Here is a 22,685-nt window from a genome sequence, read left to right on the forward strand (position 1 = left end):
AAAATATACTTTGAGAATCTATTCATGTTTCTTCCATTTCTCTTTTAGTCCTAGTATATATATTCACATTTTCTCTTTTCTGTTTATCTTCTTCCTGCCCATCTTTTTACATACTGGTGCCAAAAATTTATTTATATAATGATTTTATATGTGGAATATGAGTGCTGAGAAAAATCATTGTCCAGTCAGATATAAATAAAAATGAATTTTTGCATTCTTCTGAACAAATTCTACTTAATAATTGTTATTTGCGCCACAAGTAAGACATTCCATTCTTCTGTGGATGTGATTCTGGCCAGAGCAACAAAGCTATCTCTGCTAGCTAAAAATTGTTTAGAGGAAGTTATTGAATTCAATTTTGTAATCTAAGAAAAACCCAAGCAATTGATAGAACATTTTTATTTGTGTTTGCTCCATATTTCTACCCAACTTTCTACCCTCATACATAAGTATATAGATTAATGCATGTTTGTGTGACACATCTCATCTAAAGTTTCTTTTATGTGTTTACAATCAAAAAGGAACTATTAATATAGCATCTTCCCTATGCCAGAACACAGATGGATTCTAAGCTCCTTAAGAATAGGAACTCTTTTTATTTTTGTCTTTGTCTCTCCAGCTCTTAGTATAGTACCTGCCACATAGTGTGTGCTTAATAAATATTTATTGAATTGAATACATTGTATAAAAAAATTCTGTCTTTCTTATGAAAGTGATGTTTTAGAATTAACACTAGGAATTGAAATTGACTTATTAATGACTATCATTTGAAGATCAGTGATAATGTTTTAGACATAATTTCATTTCATAATCAGGTTAGATTTATCTATCTATCTATTTATTTATATCCCTTTGGGAGAGGTCTTGTTCAAGTGAGTAAAAACACATATATACACACAAGAATACATATGTGTTTGCATACATATGTATTAAAAAAACAAGATAAATTACATTCCTTTGATTTTCTACTTATTTTCCTTTCTTAGTTACCCCTCTCTCCTCATGTGATGCTTTCACAAGCCAGCAGGACTTTGTCAGCAGCTGTGTAAATCCTGTTGATAGAGGACCGTTATACATACTCTCACACTTGGCTGCAGTGTGAATGAATAGGATGGAGTCCTGCAGTGTTCTTTGAATGTCAGCGGGCACTTGAGAGTCTATAGAATGAAGAATCTTGTACATTGGGTACATGATGAATAGGGATTGTACTGTGAATGCTTCTGAGAAATGAAATCAAATCTCAGGAAAATAATGGGTTTTACCAGCTTTTCAGAAGATATAATCCTTTCTATTACATTATTTCTACCCTTCTTTTTGACCTTGACCTTACAGACCAGATTCAATATCTTTTAATTGATAGATGGGACTGAAGGTTTTTTCCAGTTTATCTCATTCCCCAATTGTGTCCATATCCAAGAACAAATGGACTGGAAGAGAGCATATTTATGTATTTCTATAAACATCTTCTTACTCAATACATATTGCACGTGATTGATTAGACTAAGGTGATTGATACTGGAAGAAAAAGCGGCCAAATTGAATAGTTTATTCCATGATCTGATTTTCCTTCGACATATGTAAATCCAGCAAGCTTTTCTCATTCCTCATTTTCTTTTACCCTTCTTCAGTATCTGAAGGTTGATCCCCCCCTCCCAGTCCTCTCCCCTCCCCCACTTCACTGATAATCTTTTCTTTTTTATGATTCATTCTCTCCTATTTTTCTACTTTAACTTTTATTTCTGTTTTCTTTGCTGTTTCTTCTTCTTCTACTTTATTTGTATGGATATCTCTTAAGCTGCTTTCATTGGCTCCTTTTTACTACTTTTATCTACATTCTATCTCATAATGATATTACCAATTACCTTGGCTTTTATTACCACTCCTGTACAAATAGTACATATATGCATATCTATGTTTCAATATATGTATGGATGAATAAGCATTTATATAAAACCTTCTATATATCAAGTACTATGCTAAGCATTTTGCAAATATTATTTTCCTTGAACTTCACAACAACCTTGTGAGGGAAATACTGTTTTCATATACATTTTATATTTTAGGAAATACAGTTAAATAGGTTAAATGACTTTCCTAAGGTCATATAGCTAGTGAGTTAGATTTGAATTCAGGTGTTCCTGACTCTAGGACTAGTTTTCTATTCACCGAGTCAACTAGTTGCTTCCAAAGTAAATGCATATAAATATATACATGCATCTATGTGTATATGTATAAATACACATACATACATGAATTCTTATGTAAAACAGTGTGTGTGTATGTGCACACACATCTTTGCTCTGAGCTCTAGTCCTACACTTTCATCTTCCTGCCAAACACCTATGCCAGGTTTTCCCACTGCCTTCTTAAACCCAATAAATCCAAATTTTCTTTTGAAACCTTCTCTTCTTCTTATATTTTTTATTTAAATGGATGGCAGCACTATCATCTCAATTACTCAGACTTGAGACCTTGGAATTATATCTTATTATATAACTACCATGTTCAATCAGTTGCCAATTTGTGGCAATATTTCTAACATATCTCCTTTCCTCTCAATTCTATTGTCACTATTTTAGTTCAGGCCCTCATCACTTCATGTCCAGATTCTAGTTATAGTTTCCTAATAATTTTCCTACCTATAATTTTCTTAATTTTAAGCCAATCATACCCTGTTGTATAGGTTTGACCATATTGCCTCCCTTAGCTCCCCATTTAAAAAACCTTCAATGGCTTCTTTTTCCCCACTGAATTAATTCAGAACTCCTTATTGTGTTACTCAGATTCCTTTGCAATCTCACTCCAGTCTGTCTTTTATGCCTTATTTTGTTGTACTTTGGTATCTGAAGATAGGAATGGAGCTACTAAATTCTTAATGTTCATGAAGATATTATAATAGCTAATAGGTAACATTTATGTAATATCTACTATGTGCCAAAAACTATGCTAAACACTTTCTTTTACTGTTATTATCTCAGATGAAGCCTGTAAGCAAGTCAGTTTTAGAAGCAAATCCCCTTTCCCATTAGATTATAGATTTAGAAGTGAAAGGGACTTTAAAGCCATCTAGTCTAACTGCTTATTTTATAAAGGTTAAGTGACTAGCCCATGGCAACATAGCTAATAAAAGAGCCAGGATTTGAAATCAGACCCTTTTGATATCAAGTACAGCCTTCTATCCACTCTGTCAAATCTCCCTTTAATTATGCTCTTAAAAAAAAATTACTATCTTCAAATTTCTTCCCTAATCCTAAGTAAAATCCTCCCTTCTAAAAAGTAAATATGATTAAACAAAACAAATCAACACAATGGCCATGACTGAAAATGTATGCTCCTTCTGTATCTATAATCAAACACTCTTCTAACAAGAATCAGGGAATTAGTCAATCAACAAACATTTATTAGGACCATACAATCTGTCAGTTACTATTCTAAGCTTTGGGAATAAGAAAACAAAAAAAAAAATGTACCTGATTTCACAGAGCACATATTCTAATGTGGGAAAGAATATATACACATATGACTTTGTGCAAAATACACATATTATGCATTAGTGGGGTAAGGGAGAATCAGGAGAAGCTTCATGTAAAAAGTGGCTTGTTTTATTGTCAAATTACAAAAATAATATATTGCCCATACTCTAAGATCATGAACAGGCAGTGCATTGACTGGAATTTAAAACTCTTTTAAAGTTCTTCTACATATCACACTCATGGTGTAAATTGTTATGGTTCTACTTATATTATTCTTCAGCAAAGATCTTTGACTTTCAAAGTAACCATGGGCTGTTTGGCATTTCTGCAATTCCTCTATATCCTCTTCAATTCAAAATGGTCTCCACATCTTAAATGGTTAATAGGTGTGGTTTGTCACAATGCCTAAATTTGTGTCAATAAGCACTTAAAGTTTCTCCCATATCCAATTGATTCTTGCCAAACACAAATATAACAACAACAACAATAATAATAATAACTTATTTTTATATAATAATAATTTTATTATATTTATTATAAATTTTATTTATATATACATATATAATAATACTTTTTATATCACAATTTAAGATAAGATTTATACAGGCCCTTACAAATAATTAATCTCATTTTATTCCCAAAGTTCTAGTCAAAAGGAATAGAAAAGAGAATGGCATATATCAGTAATATAGTAAGGATATGCTGGCACTAGAATTCCCTATAGTGGGAACCAACACCATACTTAACACACATTCATTTCTTCAAGCCTTACTTCTGATGCTTTCCTTTTATTTCACTAGGTGGGATTCTAAACTGAGGACAGGCAGGCTAAGGCTCATTCTCATGGTTTGCTTAAGCAGCATAGTTTGTTCAGAAGGTTGAAGTTGTTCCTTTTGTGGAACTGTCTTGGTCTAACTGAGGAAAAAACTCAAGCAGACCTTCCCACACAAACACACACACACACACCCATAGTAAGAAGTGAACTCTTGCCAAACCACATTTTAGACTGGGAATCCTAGGGGATTCACATCACAAGATTTATTTATTTTTAACTTGACCTTCCTTTATAATTCTAAAGTCAAGAAACTTGGCAACATTAGAGTAGCAGAGAGAACACTGAATTTGGGATAGAAAAACCTGGATTCAGATCCTGTCTGTTGTCATTTACTACACATGTCTGGTCTTTGAAAGTGTGTGTGTGTGTGTGTGTGTGTGTGTGTGTGTGTGTGTGTAAGAGAGAGAGAGAGAGAGAGAGAGAGAGAGAGAGAGAGACAGAGACAGAGACAGAGACAGAAAAAGAAAGAGAGACAAAGACAGAGAGATAGAGACAAACAGAGAGAAACAGAGAGAGACAAAGACAGAGAGAGACAGAGAGACAGAGACAGAGAGAGAGATAGAGAGGGAGGGAGGGAAGTAGGAAGAGAAGAAGGGAAAGAGGGAGGAAGAGAGGGACAAACACAAACAGAGACAGGCACAGACAAAAGAGAAAGACACCAGAAACAGAAAGATAGAGACAAAGACAAATTGAGACAAAGAGAGACAGAAAAACAGAGAGAAACAGAGACATAGAGATAGAACATCAGAGAGAGACAGACATATACACAAAGGTAGAGACAGACAGAGACAGATTCATAGTTAAACTAGATGGCCTCTAAGTTAACTTCTAGCTTTAAGTCAATGATTTATAATCTTAAAATGAAAGCCTGCAAAATGTCATTAAATTATATAGCCTCCTCAAATACAGAGAAAAAATCAGTTTCAATTTGTAAACAAGGGATCACTTTGAATGGAAGCAAATTATTTTGAATTAAAAATGCACATTTTGATTTTTACAATCATTCTAATTTTAACAAAGAATGTATGGAACATGGAAGATTAAATTTCATGCTGCAAGTGATGTGGAATAGTATTAATTAACTTCTTCTTGCTCTACATCCCTGTATTTTTTTTTTTTAAGTATTCTTCTATGACATCTTTTTCTTATGACACAGATTCAGTATTCTGAAACTAGGAAAGAGAACTTTGTGGCAGTATGGTAAGCCAAATTTAGTCCTGAGTTTCTTCCTTTTAAAACATTGATGTTATTTATCTTATGTCTTACATGTTGGTTTAGGTAATTGATGGAAACTCTACCTCAGTTCCTTCTTTGAAATAGAAATTTTCTAGACCATTAAAAGTTTCAGGAATTTGTCTAGAATCATAATCAGTATGTGTTAGTAGCATAACTGAAATCCAAGTCTTCCTGGCTTCCAGTCAGTCAATAAGCATTTATTAAGAGATTACTATGTCTAGGCTTGTTTTCTATCACCATGTTACTCTGCTTCTCCTCACATGTTAATTTATATTTTGAAAATGGTTTTTATGTGTTTTAGTTAATTATACCTTGACTACTTCCTGTCAATCTCTGCCTATTTAGACTCTTCTCAACTTTTGATGGAAAAGTACTCCAGTTTGGGTATCTTTAGGAAATAATGCATTTCTCTAAAATACAAAAGTATAGTCATATTTCTTCTCCCACCCGTTCCAACTTTGTTCCATAAATCCTCTTCACCTATTAGAATGTAAAAATCCTTGAAGGAAGGGATTGCTATTCTTTCTGCTTCTTTTTGTATTATTAGTGTTTAACACAGCATCTGATATATAATAAATGCTCAATAGATGTTTGTTGTTGACTTGACATTGCAATAGCTATTGATACTAACAGACATTACTATTTTTTATATAGAATATTGTTTACTATTTAACTATTTATAATTTCAATATTTGCATGTTGACTTTATAGGTAAAATTACTTTTTAATTATCTTAGAAGTAAATCTTTTATTCTTCTTGCCTCCTCATTGAAGGGTGTGTGATTTAGATGAAAATGCTCATGCTTTTACTATATATACAACAATGTAATAGATGTTATAATGAAATAAAGAATATAAAGAATATTTTTCTTAATTCTTATCCTTTATCTTTGCCTTTTACGATATTGTTTCCCAAGCTCTCCACTTGTTCATAGTGCTGGCTGCTAAATCTTCTGTGATCCCTGTGGTACTTGAATTCTTTTATTCCAACTGGTTGAAGTTATGTTTTTCCCCCTTGAAATAGAAACTCTATTTTGGTTATAATATTTCTTAGAGTTTCTACTTGAGAGTTTCTTTTAGGAGGTAAATAGTAGATTAATTCAATTTCAACTTTACCTTTAAAATATTGATATTGCAATACCTACTGCCACCAACAGACATTACTATATTTTTATATAGAACATTGTTTACTATTTAACCATGTATAATTTCAAAATATATTTGCATGTGAACTTTATGGATAAAATTATCTTTTTAATTATCTTAGAAAACTATTTTAACCTCCTTGTCTTTTCATTGAAAGGTATGCTTTATAATATATTGATATATTATGGGTAGGCCCTTTTTGTGACTTTCAGGTACTTTAATGATTCCTAAAGGATCTCCTCTCAACCGTTTTTTCCTAGGTGGATTGTTTTCCCATGAGATATTTAATATTTTCTTCTATTTTTTTCTTTTTTTAAAAAATTTATTTTATAATAACTTTTTATTGACAGAACACATGCCAGGGTAATTTTTTACAACATTATCCCTTGTACTCACTCTTCTTTTTTTTAAATCTTTGAACTTTATTATTTCTTGATGTCTTCTGGAGTCATTAGCTTCCATTTGTCCAATTCTCATTGTTAAAGGGCTATTTTATTGAGTAAGGTTTTCTATGTCTTACTAATTTATTAGTTCTCTTTTAATAACTTTTCTTGAATTGCTCTTATTTTCCCCCCTGTTAGAGATCACACAATCCAACTCCCTCTTTTTCTAAATGAGAAACAAAGGCTGAGAGAGGTAGAGTTACTTGTCCAGCAAGTGACAGAGGCAAGCTTTGAAACCAAGGCCTTTGATTCTATTCCTATCACTGGAGGAGTTTGCTGGGGATATAAACATTTGTTGGAGATACAATGGAGGTAGGATTCATGCTTTGATCAGATGGCCTCTGGAGTCTCTTCAGAATCTAAGGCATCATAATATAGTCTAAGTAGAGAAATGGGAATTAAAAAAATATATATATTTATTGATTTTTCCTATTGGTCCAATGACAAACCAACAACTAATTGAGTACTAGAATTCAAATCCCAGTATCCTTGATCCAGTGCACACTTTATTGAGTCTAATTCATTTCCCCCCCAAAATTAGAAAATTGGATTTCTTAATAATATACACTTTAATTTAACAAAAAATTATGCTCAACTTTCCTTTTAAGAACTAAAAGCTCAAACGTGTTTTAAGACAGTTTATCTATTTCCCCCCAAATATAATAGCGTCCAGGTCTCCTTTCTTTCCTTGCTTTGTACCAGTTCAGTGCATCAATTTGCATTCTAAATAAATGCCATGCTATGGCTCACATTAGTTTATGTGCTGCTTATGAACTGAAACCTCTACTAGACTCAGCTCACCATATCCAATTTGAGGAAGCATGATTCATTTTTACAGCAATGAATTGTATCACTGGGGGCAGCCATACGAAGGAACAAATCATGAGACGTTCCCTGAGCACACATAATGGACACTACCACCATGCTAACAGGCATCTTTACACATTTTTTTTTTTTTTTTACCTTCAATTAATCTTTCTCTGTACACTGTCTCTTCAACCTCTTTATAGCTTAGGAGTCAGACTCCATAATCCTCAGCATCATGATCTAATTGAGTGGAAATCCTTTCCCTTAGGAGGGAGATTTACAGTCCAACCAAAAATGGAAATAGAAATGCAAATGCCTTTTAATATACAATATGCTGTTTCCCCAGGGTGTATTTTTAAGACATTTAATAGGAAAACGACATTGGCATGAAAATGTCTATTTTTCTGCCCTTTCACATATAGCCCATTCACTCAGAGGCCAATATTAGCCATTTCTAAATATATGAAAATGCTTCTTAGAGTTCCTGTATTATGATTCCCTTTGCCCTCATAATTCCCACAGTGATAATCTTGCAATAGGTCTCTCTAATGAACCTGTGGTAATATCCAAAATAGAAGGATTAATGTAAAATAGCAAAGCATAAAAATAGCATTGCTTTCCAAGGAGTTGAATCTTATTACAGCAACTTCACCACAAGCTTGCCTCATATACTTCTATTGTTGGTCCAAATTTTAATCAGTTTTTCAGTCAGTCAAGAAATGTTTATTCTGTGTATGATGTGTAAAGCACCATCTTAAGCAAAGTGGAGCATTCATAGAAGGATCAGTCATGGTCCCTCACCATGGTGGATGACCCACTTATCCTGTGTGATTCTTACTCAGAAATCTTCCATAGGGGACCAGTCCAGTGTGTTTGGCAGAGGAGATTTTATGTAGGATTTTTGACATTGTACAGGTACTAGTGCTGCTCTTAGGATGTCTACTTGTTGCTTTTGGTCTCTCTCTCTCTCTCTCTCTCTCTCTCTCTCTCTCTCTCTCTCTCTCTCTCTCTCTCTCTCCAAGTCACATATCACTTAGGTGACAATTTTTGTCTTTTTTTTTTTTTTGCCCACAATTATTACTGATTATTACTGTTTTAGCCTATTTATACCCATCATTCATCTCTTTACTTCCTTCTGAGTCATCTACAATGCTGATTCCTCAAGAGGCTGTAGAATTCCATGATTCATAGTCTTATGGTATCACCAGAAGAATATTAATATTAAAAAGATGAAGCATTCTTTCAGGAAGGAGTTTGGAGATCAGTGACAATGTCTGTCTGTCCCCTTACCCAGTGTAAAATTTCCCAAATATGAATCAGACTATTCTATTCCTATTCAATTCTGAGTTCAGTTTATTGTTCATAAATAGTACTTAAATAAGATATATATCTCTATATCTATGTATGCTAATACTTTTTATCTTCATGTAGATCATCTATTTTTATTTGTTGTCTAATTGTGTCTGATTCTTTACAACCCTATTTGGGATTTTCTTAGCAAAGATATTGGAGCTCCGTTTGCCATTTCCTTCTCCAGCTTATCTTACAGATGAGGAAACTTAGTCAAAAAGTTAAGTGACTTGCCCAACTAGTAAGTTTCTGAAGCTGGATTTGATATCACAAAGATGAGTCTTCCTGACTTCAAACCCTAATATGTTATCCACGGTACTACTAGCTGCCCTTTCTATATATACTTGTGCCATTTTCTATATTTATTTACCCATAATTATACTTATAATATCTATAAATTGGTCAACTCAGTAGACTGCCCATCCAACTTTATATTATATTTTTTCTACATGGATAATTCATGTAAATATTTTTGAGTGATTATGGATCTCATAGGTGGGCATGCCAAGTTTTAGGATTTAATACAATATGAACAATGTGGTCAACAAAAAGGGGACATCTCAAGCTTTTCCCACATACAATCCCTTTTTGTACAAGAAATTTTTACACAAACCTGGGTATATAGATATAAAAATAAGTATACAAATTAAACATTTTTTGATAATAAATCATAAAGAAATTTATTTTAAAACAATTCTTTGATATACATATAATTTTATCATTTATTAAAGATGAAAGTAAATTTGCATGCTAATGTGATGGATGTACTTATTTTTTTTTTTACATAAAAAATTAAATCTTAGGCCCTGAAGTCAGGAGGACCTGAGTTAAAATACTGTCTCAGACACTTAATACTTCCTAGCTATGTGACCCTGGGCAAGTCACTTAACCCAATTGCCTCAAAAAAAAAAAAAAGAATTAAATCCTGGCAGAATATTTGGTACTTTTTACTGTTGCGAGCTTTTTTGTGATCCCCACATTCAATTACATGATCCCATATGGATTCAAGACCTACATTTTAAGAAACTTTGATCTAGAAGACCTCATCATCTAAGGGAAATATCTCTACTGTTCAGACGTTATGCTTTTTTGCAACTCTGACCCATCATCCCTAGTTTTACTCTCTGAGGTCAAACAAAAGAAATGTAAATCCTTTTTGCTCTTCAAATACTTGAAGTCAGTTATCATGCTCATCTGAGACTTCTTTTGGCCGAGAGAGGCCAAATATTCCCAATTCTTCAAAAAATCTCTTCATATAACGTAGACTGCTTTATGCAGACATATAAGACAACATGTTTTATGTAACAGTGTTGAATATTCCTCCCAGTTTTATTCTTTAAAATTCATATGACCAATCAAAGGATCATAAAACAATGATTCTCTGTTGCCTGGAATCAGAAGACTTGTATTAAAATGCATTCTCTGATACTTATTATATCTGTGACCCATGTTTGTTTGCCTCAGCTTTCTTAACTACAAAATGGGGATAATAGTAACACCTCAAAGAATTATTGTGAGTATCAAATGAGCTAATATTTGTAAATATTTGCTTAGCACTGTGCCTGGTACATAGCAGACACTATATAAGTGTAAATTCCCTTCTTCCTTCCCATCAAAGAATTTTATGATGTTAACATACACATGATATTTACTTTGTTGAACACTCATTTTTTAGGTGAAGCAATTAAGACATAACTAGGTTAAGTGACTTCCCCAGAGTCACACAATTAGTAAGTATCTGAGGCCAGATTTGAACTCAGGTTTTCCTGATACTAGGTTCAATGTTCTATCCCTTATGCTCATGCTGCCCTTGTCAACAAAAGACAAAGCAGAAAAATCTTAAATTCTGTATTCCTTTTGTCATTTGTGTAGTTAGAAAGATGTAGACTGAGCTCTGAATGGTAGCTCGTCATTGTTATCCCAGATGCTTGGGCTGAGGCTGGCGCATCTTTCAAGCTTAGAAGTTCTGAGCCAAGTGGGACAAGTCAACCAGGTGTCCACATCAAGCCCAACATCAATATGGCAGAGACCAAAGAATAAGAGTAAGGCACCAGGCTGCCTGAGAAGTGAGATGGTCTAGATTAGAAATGCAGCAGATTGAAGCTCTTGGGTCAATTCATAGTGGAACCAGGTACAGAATTAACACTTGCACTTCCAGCCTCAGTGATCTATGGAAATCCAGAGCCAGTCAGTGGTCCAGTAGATAGAGCAGCAGCCATGGAGTCAGAAAGGCCTGATCTAGTATTTCTCAATGGCTTTTGTTTTCTCTAATGTTCAGTGAATGGGAGATAGGCCTTGGAATTGGGAAGGCCTAGATTTGAGTACTGCTTTTGAGAATTACAACTCAAATCATTTAAACTCTCACTGCCCAGGCAACTTTTTAAGAAAGACTGAAAGCTCCCCCACAATATCTGGATTGTATTGGTAGAGGGATCCTTCTCATCGGAATTTCCCCATATCAGTGAAATCCCAGACATAGTGCAAATAATTTATATTTTCCCTGTAGTACGTTGGAGACTAAGATGGCAGAGTCCAAATATAATATGATTCTACTATCCTTACTAAAGAAAATAGTTTGCTAAAATATTGACAGAGTAAATGGGTTTTTCACCTTTTTGTTATTTTCCTTTTGATATAATGCTTAAATGCTCTTGGGATGAATGAAAATCTCACCAAAATTTCAATAAGTCCATAGAAAACTTATGGAATTTCAGAATTGGAAAGGACTTTGGAAGTTATCTAGTGAAAATTCATAACTGGAAATGACACCCCCTTATAACAGATAAACCTTTGCTTAAATATCTCCAATAAGGGAGAATCCATTCCTAAGGTTGTAGTCAATACTAATTATTATGAAGTTTTCCCCAACATCAAGCCTAATTTTGCTTTTTTGCAACTCTGACCCATCATCCCTAGTTTTACTCTCTGAGGTCAAACAAAAGAAATGTAAATCCGTTTTGCTCTTCAAATACTTGAAGTCAGTTATCATGCTCATCTGAGACTTCTTTTGGCCGAGAGAGGCCAAATATTCCCAATTCTTCAAAAAATCTCTTCATATAACGTAGACTCAAGTCCTTTCACCATATTGATTGGCACTGCCAGGCCCCCTCCACACACACTTTTGAATTTCTTCCAGTTTATCAGTGTTCATTTTAAACTATGGCACCTCCTTTTTTAGTATTTTATGAGGTGATATGTGTGATAATCTTCTACATAAAACATTTAACCTCTCACTGTCCCAGGTGGCTTTTAAAAGTTATAAGCTTCTCAGCAATGTCTGGTTTGTACTGAAGGAAGAGTCTTTCTCATTGGAAATTTTTTACTGAAAATCATATGTACAATCCAAATAATTTATATTCCTCTTACAATACACTGAAGACTATGGTCAGTTGTAATTGGGAAGATCCACTGATTGTTTAAAAAAGAGAAAGGAAAAATATAATGGAACCTGACTCTATGCCTTCATTTATTCAGCTCTACCTGATAATTGCCTTAATTTTCCCCTTCACTCTTGAGTCCTGAATCTTGAAGGTGAAAGTGCCAAGTAATCCATTTTGAGTTTTCTGTTAATTAGAAAGTGGCAAGTTGAACTGAAAAAATAAATGAGAATCTAAAAAGTAAGAGCTCACTGAGGCAGGGTATATTGAACAAAGGCAAACTCTCAGTTTAAGGCATTTGGGATAATTAGGTTAAAATTATCCAAGCATGAATGTTGTGTTGGATCATTTAATCTTTCCAGAAATAAATGGCTCGTAGACCTCGTGGATCTAGTAAATGTTGATTTTGTTTTGCCAGCAGAACGTAAGCACTAGGCTGAAAAATCTCTTGGATATTTGTATGTTAGCAGTGTTTCTTGCCCTTGGAAAAGTAACTGTTTGGCTTAGGGGATAGTGGATAATTGATTTGGGGGTTAATAAGACCTCAGTTCAAATTCTTCCTCAGATAGTTCCTAACCTTGGCAAGCCACTTAATCTCTTCAACCTTAGTGTCTTCATTTGTTGTGATGACCGAGTATTTTAAAATCAGCCAGAGTCAGGAATTCAGATTAAGGGAAAATCCTCGATCTTTATTCTTTGCGGAGGTGAAGGGGGATGGTGATAGGAAGTGAGAACAGTTGCTACACGAATTGACCAGCAGTCTCTCTGCCTCTCTCTCTCCACCCACCAAAATCGCCTCTACGTCATTTCCTATACAACATCAAAACTTGCACAGAGAGTGGGTGGGGACCATTCTTTCTCCAAGCATATATTAATAGAGTATCATCCAATTGCTATTTAGCCTCACGTGCTTGGGACCTCAATGCATCAACTTGAGCTTCAGCCCATTACAATTTGTAAAATGGGAATAGCATATACTTTTAGAATAGCTATATATTATTAGAGACATTATGTACATATATAGGGCTGTTGTGAGGATCAAAGAACAATGTGTGGGAAATACTTTCCCTACTTTAAAATACTTTATAAATACCAGCTATTATTGTTATCCTTTTATTTCAGTGTTAGCTGACTGTGTGACTAGGCCTGAAGTCGGATGGAATTCTTCAATCATACCCAATTTAATTTAAGCCAGCAAAATATAATGGAAGCATTGGTACTATGATTTAGTTTATCAGTCATTAGCTTCCATTTGGTGCCATCTCCAGTTGTCCTGATCTATCTCTGGGCATTGGATCCAGATGGCTTCAGAGGAGAAAGTAAAGTTGGTGACCTTGCATAGCCCTCTCTCACTTCAGTTCATTTACATGTTATGGAATCACCTCCCTAATGTCTTGATCTTCTTCCAGAACAAAGGACAAAGGACACCAATGACTGAAAGGTTTAGCTCTCTGAAATGTGTGGGGAATTCATCCCTAAAATGATAAGTGATCATCCTATGATCTCTTCCTTGCTCCCTTTCCTCCTTCCTTTACATCTTAGGAAGAATATTAATACTTTCAACAACAAATTATCACACACACACACACACACACACACACACACACACACACACACACACCCCTAAACCACAAAGAAAAAAAAACTGTTGGCAACTATTTCTCTTTCATATTGTACATGTCATGACTCAGTCTTGTTTTTAGCTGATGGGCTTTTTTAACAAACCTGTTGATTCTTCGAAGAAGCACCTGGAAGCCACTTTGGGAGGGGCGGCTTCCACAGAAGTCAATAAATTGTGGGCTTGTGCATGGGAAGAGCAGCCCTTTCCTGATCCCATCTGCCTCTCCCCATTAAAAGCAGTCCTCTTACCCTAGTGGTGTTCTGAATCACTGGGAGGGAGAGGTTTGGTCCTCTATTTTCCTGCACTGGCTTGTTCTCAAGGATAATAACCTCTCCTCTTACATGGAACAATTAAAGGATGAGCTTTCAATCATCTTCTTTATTTTTTTTTTCTTAAGGCAAGAAGCTTATATTTTGTTGACAATCTCCTAGAAAAAATAATTATCTCATTAGTGACTTTTAGTAGGCTCTATGAATAGTTTCTTTTTGCTCATGGGTAGCTTCAAGGAAGCTCTGCTATATATTTTGTATTCAATAGCTCTGCTACAGAATGGTTGACAATGCTCTATTTGAACTGACCCCAATCACCATAATTCCTTTCGTCTAGACATTTCAATAATTCTCTGAATGCTAGTCTTAGAAGAGAAGATAGGTCTTAAGCATGTGTAAGATGTAAGATGCTAGTATTTTTCCTAATTGGCAATCTGAATCAACATTACTATGTCCAATAGAACATTTTTTAAAAGGCCACAGGAAGGAATACAATATTTCCTTGGCTCTTAAACATTACATTGGATCCCCTGCAGCAGAGTTTGTTCAGAGCTCTTGGGAATGAACAGTCACCAGATGGACCAGAAAACTGCATGACTTGATTGGTGGCTAAAAGGCTGCTCAGTTCAAAGGTAGAGGCCTGAACATGCCCAGTGAGTGATTTCAAGATGTATTAAGACTTGGAAAGAAATCATATAACATTCTCCTTTAAAACAAATTCCATAATGTGGATGTGGGTGGGTAGCAAGAGAATTGGAAATTAGGGACTTAGTTGATTCCAAATAGATTCCCTGTGGTTTTCATGAATGTAGGTTATTCCCTCCATTTCACATTCCATAAAGAAGGGGGATGATTTTTTTTTTCAGACTAGATAATTAGCAAGAGCTTGTTAGCAAAAGTCAATATCTATTGTTTTTCTTTTTTTTGGGAGGGAGTGCTGAGGTAATTGGGGTTAAGTGACTTGTCCAGGTCACACAGTTACGAAGTGTTAAGTGTCTGAGATCACATTTGAACTCAGGTCCTCCTGACTTCAAAGCTGGTACTCTATCCACTGTACCACCTAGCTGCCCCCAAAGTCAATTATTTTAACATGGTTTCTCAGAGCATTTTGTCTAGAGATTTCCATTCATGAATCACATTCTCTTTTGTGTCATAGTTTGTGGGCCTGAATTTCCTTCCACTGAGCTTCAAGGTCTTTGCATACAGAGTAAGTGTTCTAATTAACTTTATAACCTCAACAATTAATACAGAATCCTCTATTTAGTAAATGCCTAATAAATAAAGTACCCTCTAGCTCCCTCATAGAATCATAGATTTAAAATTAGGAGGGATCTTAGAGACCATTGAGTTTTCAGGTGAGCAAATTGAGGTGCACAAAGGTTAAATGTCTTGCCCAGACTCATGCAACTTATGTCTGAGGTAGGATGTGAACTAGAAATATCAACCCTCCCATGACCTAAACTCTATACACTGTGTCATTTAGATGTGGAAGTTTTATTTGATAGATTTTTTTTGTTTCCCACAAGAACATAGATATTTCTAACTTGTTAAATATAATCTACCATATCAATCATACCGACCAGTGTCTCAAACCCTATTCTGAATTCTCATTGCCAACCTAATCACACTTACCTGAATCGAGGGCCAACCTGTAGAACAGTCATTTATTATTATTGGCCAACTGGCTCTATGCTCTACTTCCTCCAACCAGACGCTGAATGTGAATAGGTAATACTGATATATAGAAGAAAGATGTGATAAGTTTAATTCACCACATTTCAGTAATAAAAGCCTAGAATTAGGGTAGTACAGAGCAGTCATATCTAATAAACATAGCCCACACCATTGCTGATGCCGCCTGGACCAGATTAAAATTAAACTTGAATTAAATTATTCAATCTCAGAAAAGGAAGTGTCCTAACTGTCAATGAACTATGTAAGAGGAGAAGGGGGAACTTCTAATCCTGATGGATTCTTGGGAGAATTCCATGAAACTTAAAGAAAATTTAGTACTCATACCTCACAAATTATTTTTAAAAACTGAGAAAGTGCCAGAATTCCTTTATGAGATAAGTAAAATTCTTATACCTAATCAGGAAAAGAGAAATCATAAAAAGAAGACAAGAGGACAATATCATTAATGAGCATTGACTCAATAATTTTAAACAAAATTCTATCAGATAGCAGTGATTTATCAATGAAATAATTTATTATAATCCCAAGTAGGATATATACTAGCAATGCATGGATGGTTCAACATTAAGAAAACAATCAACATGATCATTTTAAAACTTTAAACATCTAGAACTACACGATCATTTCCACAGATTCAGAAAATGTCTTTGACAAAGTATAATCCTAAAAACCCTACAAATATAGGCAAAGAGGACCTGTTTCTAACATCATAAAAAGTATCTAAAATGTATTTGGGAAAGATTTAAAAAATGAATTAAAATTAAAAAAAAATCAGTGTTAATATATGGTTTTCTTGGTCAATATATAATCCATAGGGAATTCTTATAAGGTTCTAGTGTTGTTCAGTAATTTTTCAGTCACATTCAGCTCTTTGTGACTCCATTTGAGCCACAGAGATGCTATGGTGATTTCTCATTTGCTTTTTCTGCTGATTTTATAGATGAGGAACCAAGGCAAACAGGATTGAGTGACTTGCCTACAATCTCACAGTCAGTAAGTGTCTGAGGCTAGATTTGAACTCAAGAGGATATTTTTTTACTCTAAGCCCAATCCTCTATTCACATTACCCTCTAGCTGTCCATCTAAACTTTAGATGCACCAATTTTTAATTTGCATTCATTACCACTGGTATAGAGCATAGGGCACTAAATTTGGAGTCAGATAGACACTGATTCAAATCCCATACTTAACACAATGTGATCTTGGGCAAATCCTTTAGTTTCCTTATCTGTAAGATGAAAGTAGTTAGACTTCATAACTTCTGTGGTCTTTTCCAGCTATGAGCCATTTAAAATATGCAAAAGGAGGCATCATAGTGCAATTGGAAGTGCACTGGCTCTGCAGACCAAGGACTGTGTTCAAATGTTGCCTCTGACACTTATAAATAATCTGGGAAACAGTGAGCAAATTACCCAGCCTCACTGGGTTTCATATTATTTCATCATATTCATTTCATTTATACATTATTATGTAATAGTAATGATTGGGTTTTAGGATCTTCTGGTTCTAGACCTGTACTCCTAAATGGGGGGGAAAGTTAATAATAAATTCTCATTTATGAAGGTATTACAGGAAATTCACTTTGGGCTTATCAGGTCATCATGCATGCTGTTTTTGCTTTTAGGAATTGCTGTTGCTGAACTGTGGCTATGGGGCACGCTGCACCTGAAGAAACTCTCCGAAAATCCAGCAAATTGTTAAACCACCTGTTTCCAGTCTCGGCTTCTCCAGTGCTATTATTTCAGGTGCAGAAATAGCTGAGGAATCCCTGGCAGAGACACAGAACAAACTTCTTTCTCCACAGTGGTTCCATCAATAGTCAAGGTTCTCACAGGATGCAGTCCTGAACCCATTTGGGGTGGGGCGGATTATCCTCAGCAACTAGGCTCAGAGGACAAGGAGGCAGTAAGAGGTGATAGAGATTGATTCCAACCTTCCAATTTTTATAGATGAGAAAACTCATCTTGAGGCTCAAAGGGATTAAGAAAAAGACACAATGTTGGAAACTGCAGGAAGAAACAGAATATATAGCAAGGGACAGTCAGGGGGGAGGAGTAGAATCTGGGGATCTAGGTTTAAATATCACCTCTTGGAAGCAGCTAGGTGGTACAGTGGATAGAACACTGGCCCTAGAATCCGGAGGAGCTCAAATCCAGACACTTGGCAGTCACTAGCTATGTGACCCTGAGCAGATCACAACTCTGATTGCCTCATCAAAAAATAAAAAGAAAGGAAGAAAGAAAGAAAGAAAGAAAGAAAGAAAGAAAGAAAGAAAGAAAGAAAGAAAGAAAGAAAGAAAGAAAGAAAAAAGAAAGAAAGAAAGAAAGAAAGAAAGAAAGAAAGAAAGAAAGAAAGAAAGAAAGAAAGAAAGAAAAGAAAAAGAAAAAGAAAATAAATCCCACCTCTAATAACCTGTGCATTCTCAGTTAAGTCACTTTAACCTCCCTGAGTCTGTTTCCTCATATCTAAAATGAGGGAGTTGAATTAGATAGTCTCTAAGATCACCTTTCTTTTATCTTATTTTTTCTCTTCTTGCTTGCTTGCTTTTTCTCTTTCTTTCTCTCTTCTTCCTTCCTTCCTTCCTTTTCTTTCTTCCTTTCCTTCTTTCTTGCTTTCTTTTTTTTCCTTTTTCTTTCTTTTCTTCTTTTCTCTGGCACATTCTAAAAGAATTTTCAATATCAGATTCTCTTTTTCCTTTCCTCCCTATCCCTTTCCTTGACATGGCAAGTAATTTGATACAAATAATACATGTGTAAGCATGCAAAACATATTTCCCTATTAGTCATGTTGTGAAAGAAGACATAGACCAAAAAATAAAGAATATGAAAAATAGTATTCTTTGATCTGCATTGAATCCATTTTTTTTATAGAAGTAGATAGCATTTTTTATCATGAATCCTTTGGAATTTCCATAGATTGTTATATTACTGAGAAGAGCTAAATCATTCACAGTTGATCATAATATTGTTTTTAATGTATTGCTGGATTTGTTGAGATTCTTTTCAATTCTAGACTTGTGATCTTTGAATGATTCTTGGATTGTGTCCTGCCTTAGACCATACCTAGGGTACTATGTTCAATTCTGGGCCACAATATTTAGGGTTATTAATAATAGTTGTTATAACAGACATAGTTAATAATATAGTTAACTTTTATATAGCATTGATGATGTGTCAGGTACTGCACTAAGAACTTTATAATTATTGATTAATTTAATCCTCACAACAATCTTGCAAGAGAGGTGCTATTATTAGGCCTATTTTTCAGTTCAAAAAACTGAATTAAACAGTAGTTAAGTACCCAGAGTCACCGAACAAGTGTCTGAGGCCAGATTTAAACTCAGATTTTCCTGATTCCAGGCTCAACATTCTCCCCACTAAGCCACTAGCTGCTCTCTTCATTTATATTGATGAGTTCTGGACTTGGGGGTCACATATCCCTAGGGTACTTCCATCTCCAAATCTAGGATCCTATGCCAAGCTAAATAAATTCTACCAAGGGAAAAGGTTAAGGATTGAATGACATACCATGGATAACTAGTAGAGGCAATGCACCTTTTTTTTTTTTCCAATTTAAAGTGTTCAATTGTAAGTATTAGGGGTTGCTCAGAGTCACCATTCTGGATTTGAGAGTATAATATGGAAGTTTGGGTAGTAAACTGCTTCTGGGCATGTGTGATTCATCTCTGTGAAGCCACAATGAAGTAGTTGATATAGAGTCCTCTATGACTCAGTGAATATACAAGAGGAACCTGTCTCTTCACTCTCTCTTTTGAGCAATAAATTATGTCTACATTCCTTCCCCCAAAGGGGGTTGGAAGATGGAATAGGTTTGCTGGTCATATTCCACACACAAGTCACTATGTCACCAAGAAAAGATAATGGCAAATATCAATATCCTACCTTGGCAAGCATGAGCTTTGGTCTTTTTCTGAACTTAGGTGAATGAAGTGGGTATGGGAAAGAGTTGGAGGTGACCTTGGGAGTTCAAAAGATTGGTGTTAGAGAGTGTTAAAGAGTTAGAATTAAGTGATGGTTGAAAGGAATACCTTACGACTATTCCAGTATCTTGCAGAGAATGGACATGGACAAGAGAACTGGCTTGAGCCAGGATGTTTTGTCAGCTGATGCATACCAAGAATTGTTTGAACAGTGCAAATCCAACCTGAAACATAAAATGTCTAATTAACAGTCTGTTTTAGGTTTTGATGAGATTTAAGTATCAATCTTCCAGAAAATTATAATAACAGTTGTCATAAGTTCAGGTACTGAATCTTGCTCAAATTCGTTTTTGCAAAATACCTGCTTGTAAGTGTCCTCTGTGGAGGATTAATTTGTGCACAGAAATAGATTGTATATCCTCAACTTCATTCTCTTGTGCTTTGTCCAATTGTCCCTGGGTGACAGGGTGGGGATAAATCCAGCCAAAGAGCTCAAAAACAGGGAGTCTAATTCTTCTAATTAGAAGCCAAGACCCGTTAAGATCTGAGCTTAGTTCAAACCTCTTGACTGAATCCCTTTAGTGGAAAAAGGAGTGATAGAGTACCTCAGCAATGGTTGAAAGATAGATAAGTGATGTGGCTTGCTGCAGTTTTAAATGACTTTTCTCATTTTCAACCACTCTACTAATGTTTTCTGACTTAATATCTAGAAGTGAGAAACAATGTGGAATAGTGGATACAAAGCTATTCTGAGGATCAGAAGATCTGTGTTCAATCTAAAATGCTTAGTGTAGGGGGATGTTTTACTTCTGTCATTGTGTCTGAGTGTCTAGTACATTGTGGTTCTGTAATGTCTGTCACTATGATCCTGTGGGCCACACTGTCCACTGGATTTCTTGGCAAAGATATTGAGATGGTTTGCCATTTCCTTCTGCAACAGAATAAGGCAATCAGAGATTAAGTGACTTTCAGTATCATACAATAAGTGTCCAGTCTGACTCCAGACCAAGTGCTCTAACCACTGAGTCACCTACCTACCTCCAGCCTAAAATATAATACATGTTAATAAATGCTTTTTGACGAACTCAAGTCTTACTTCCAATATATACTGACTTGAATAATCTTAGACAAATCACTTATTTTCTCAGTGGTGATTAGGATGCTGGGTCAGAGTTTAATCCCTGACTCTTCAACTTAACTTGCTTGGATAAGTCACTTAATGAACTTTTTTGGATCTTTACACTCCCTAACAGTGAGCCACTGAGATGGTAGGAGTTCCCATACTAGGAATCCCCTATCTAGCTTCTTTGTATATTTTTGAACCCCTTAAGCAATTTCTAGGTACTATATTTAAAGTTTAAATGTCACGGCTTCATTTTGCACTTGTGTTCTAGGTTTAGCAAAACCTGTTCAATAGATCCTGCAAATCCAAACTCTAGAGCTGACAAAGGACTGTACAGGGGCAAATCCAGGTGTATTTTACAAGGAATGTTTCTCCCTAAATTAGGATTTCCTGAGAAAAAAACATTGTCTTCTACAAACATGTTAGCCTGTGGCTAAGTTCTCTTTTCTTGTAAATTTATGGATCCCAAGATCTCTTGCACTTTCATTACATTCTTCCTGCAAACCCATTGGAAGACTTTGAACAGAAGGAGTAAAACTCTGTGTAAGCACAATTGAAACTTGATTTAAAACCTGTTGATATTTAGAAATCCAGGTTAGAAAAAGAGTAAAGAGCTCCACTGTAAGAAGTGGGTGGGACAGTAGCCTTGCCAGCTATTTTTTGAGGACCTCATACATTGTCAACAATAAAACAGAAACCAGTCAATATGATTGATAGTGAAATGGCAAAAGAGTGAAAATAAAACAAGTTTTATTGTATAATCTTTGTTCCTATTATGTGAACCTTACATAACCAGCCTAGTCCTAGGACCCCACTGGCTGTTAGTGTTGACCACTAAGCAGACTTAGGGACCCAACTTATTCCCCAACACACTCTGTTTCTTCCCCTTCTCCTCTCTTAGAGAATCAAAACAAGTTTGCCATTGCTACTGTGAAGGCATCTTGAGGATAAGGGTGCTTAATCTTATGTCATGTCTGGTGAAATCTATGGACCCTTCTCAGAATTATGTTTTTAGATGCATAAAATAAAATATGAAGGATTACAAATGAAACTAGTTATATTGAAATATATATATATATATATCTTTTTTCTTTTTTCCTCTTCCCAAATTCACATGATTTTTGAAATCTATTCTCCAGTTAAGAACTCTTGCTCTAGAGCTTAGCATAGTATATGGAATATAATAGATGCTTTACAAATTGTTGATCTGATTATTGAATTGTATTGAACATTAGGAAATTTTTGCCAACCTCAATGTATCTTTGGAGGTCTAATAGACACAGTTCTCTCTGTTGATTTTCAGAATTGGAAAGAACCTCAGCTGTTATCTAAGTTAACACCAATCTAGTTTCTAGTCTGATTTAGAGGGT

The 22,685-nt window shown here is 35.0% G+C and overlaps 1 long non-coding RNA gene across 1 annotated transcript in view; it reads left to right on the plus strand.

Moving 5' to 3' along the window:
• LOC127562235 (uncharacterized) overlaps nt 1–19,084 on the plus strand; it is a 171,661-nt gene extending 152,577 nt beyond the window's left edge. Inside the window, exon 2 of the long non-coding RNA XR_007953638.1 lies at nt 17,877–19,084. This is a non-coding gene — a long non-coding RNA (uncharacterized LOC127562235). The remainder of the gene's footprint in view (nt 1–17,876) is intronic.
• Nucleotides 19,085–22,685: the final 3,601 nt, after the last annotated feature.

Source organism: Antechinus flavipes, chromosome 4, assembly GCF_016432865.1.
Source record: "Antechinus flavipes isolate AdamAnt ecotype Samford, QLD, Australia chromosome 4, AdamAnt_v2, whole genome shotgun sequence".
In the NCBI taxonomy this organism is placed as follows: Eukaryota; Metazoa; Chordata; class Mammalia; order Dasyuromorphia; family Dasyuridae; genus Antechinus; species Antechinus flavipes.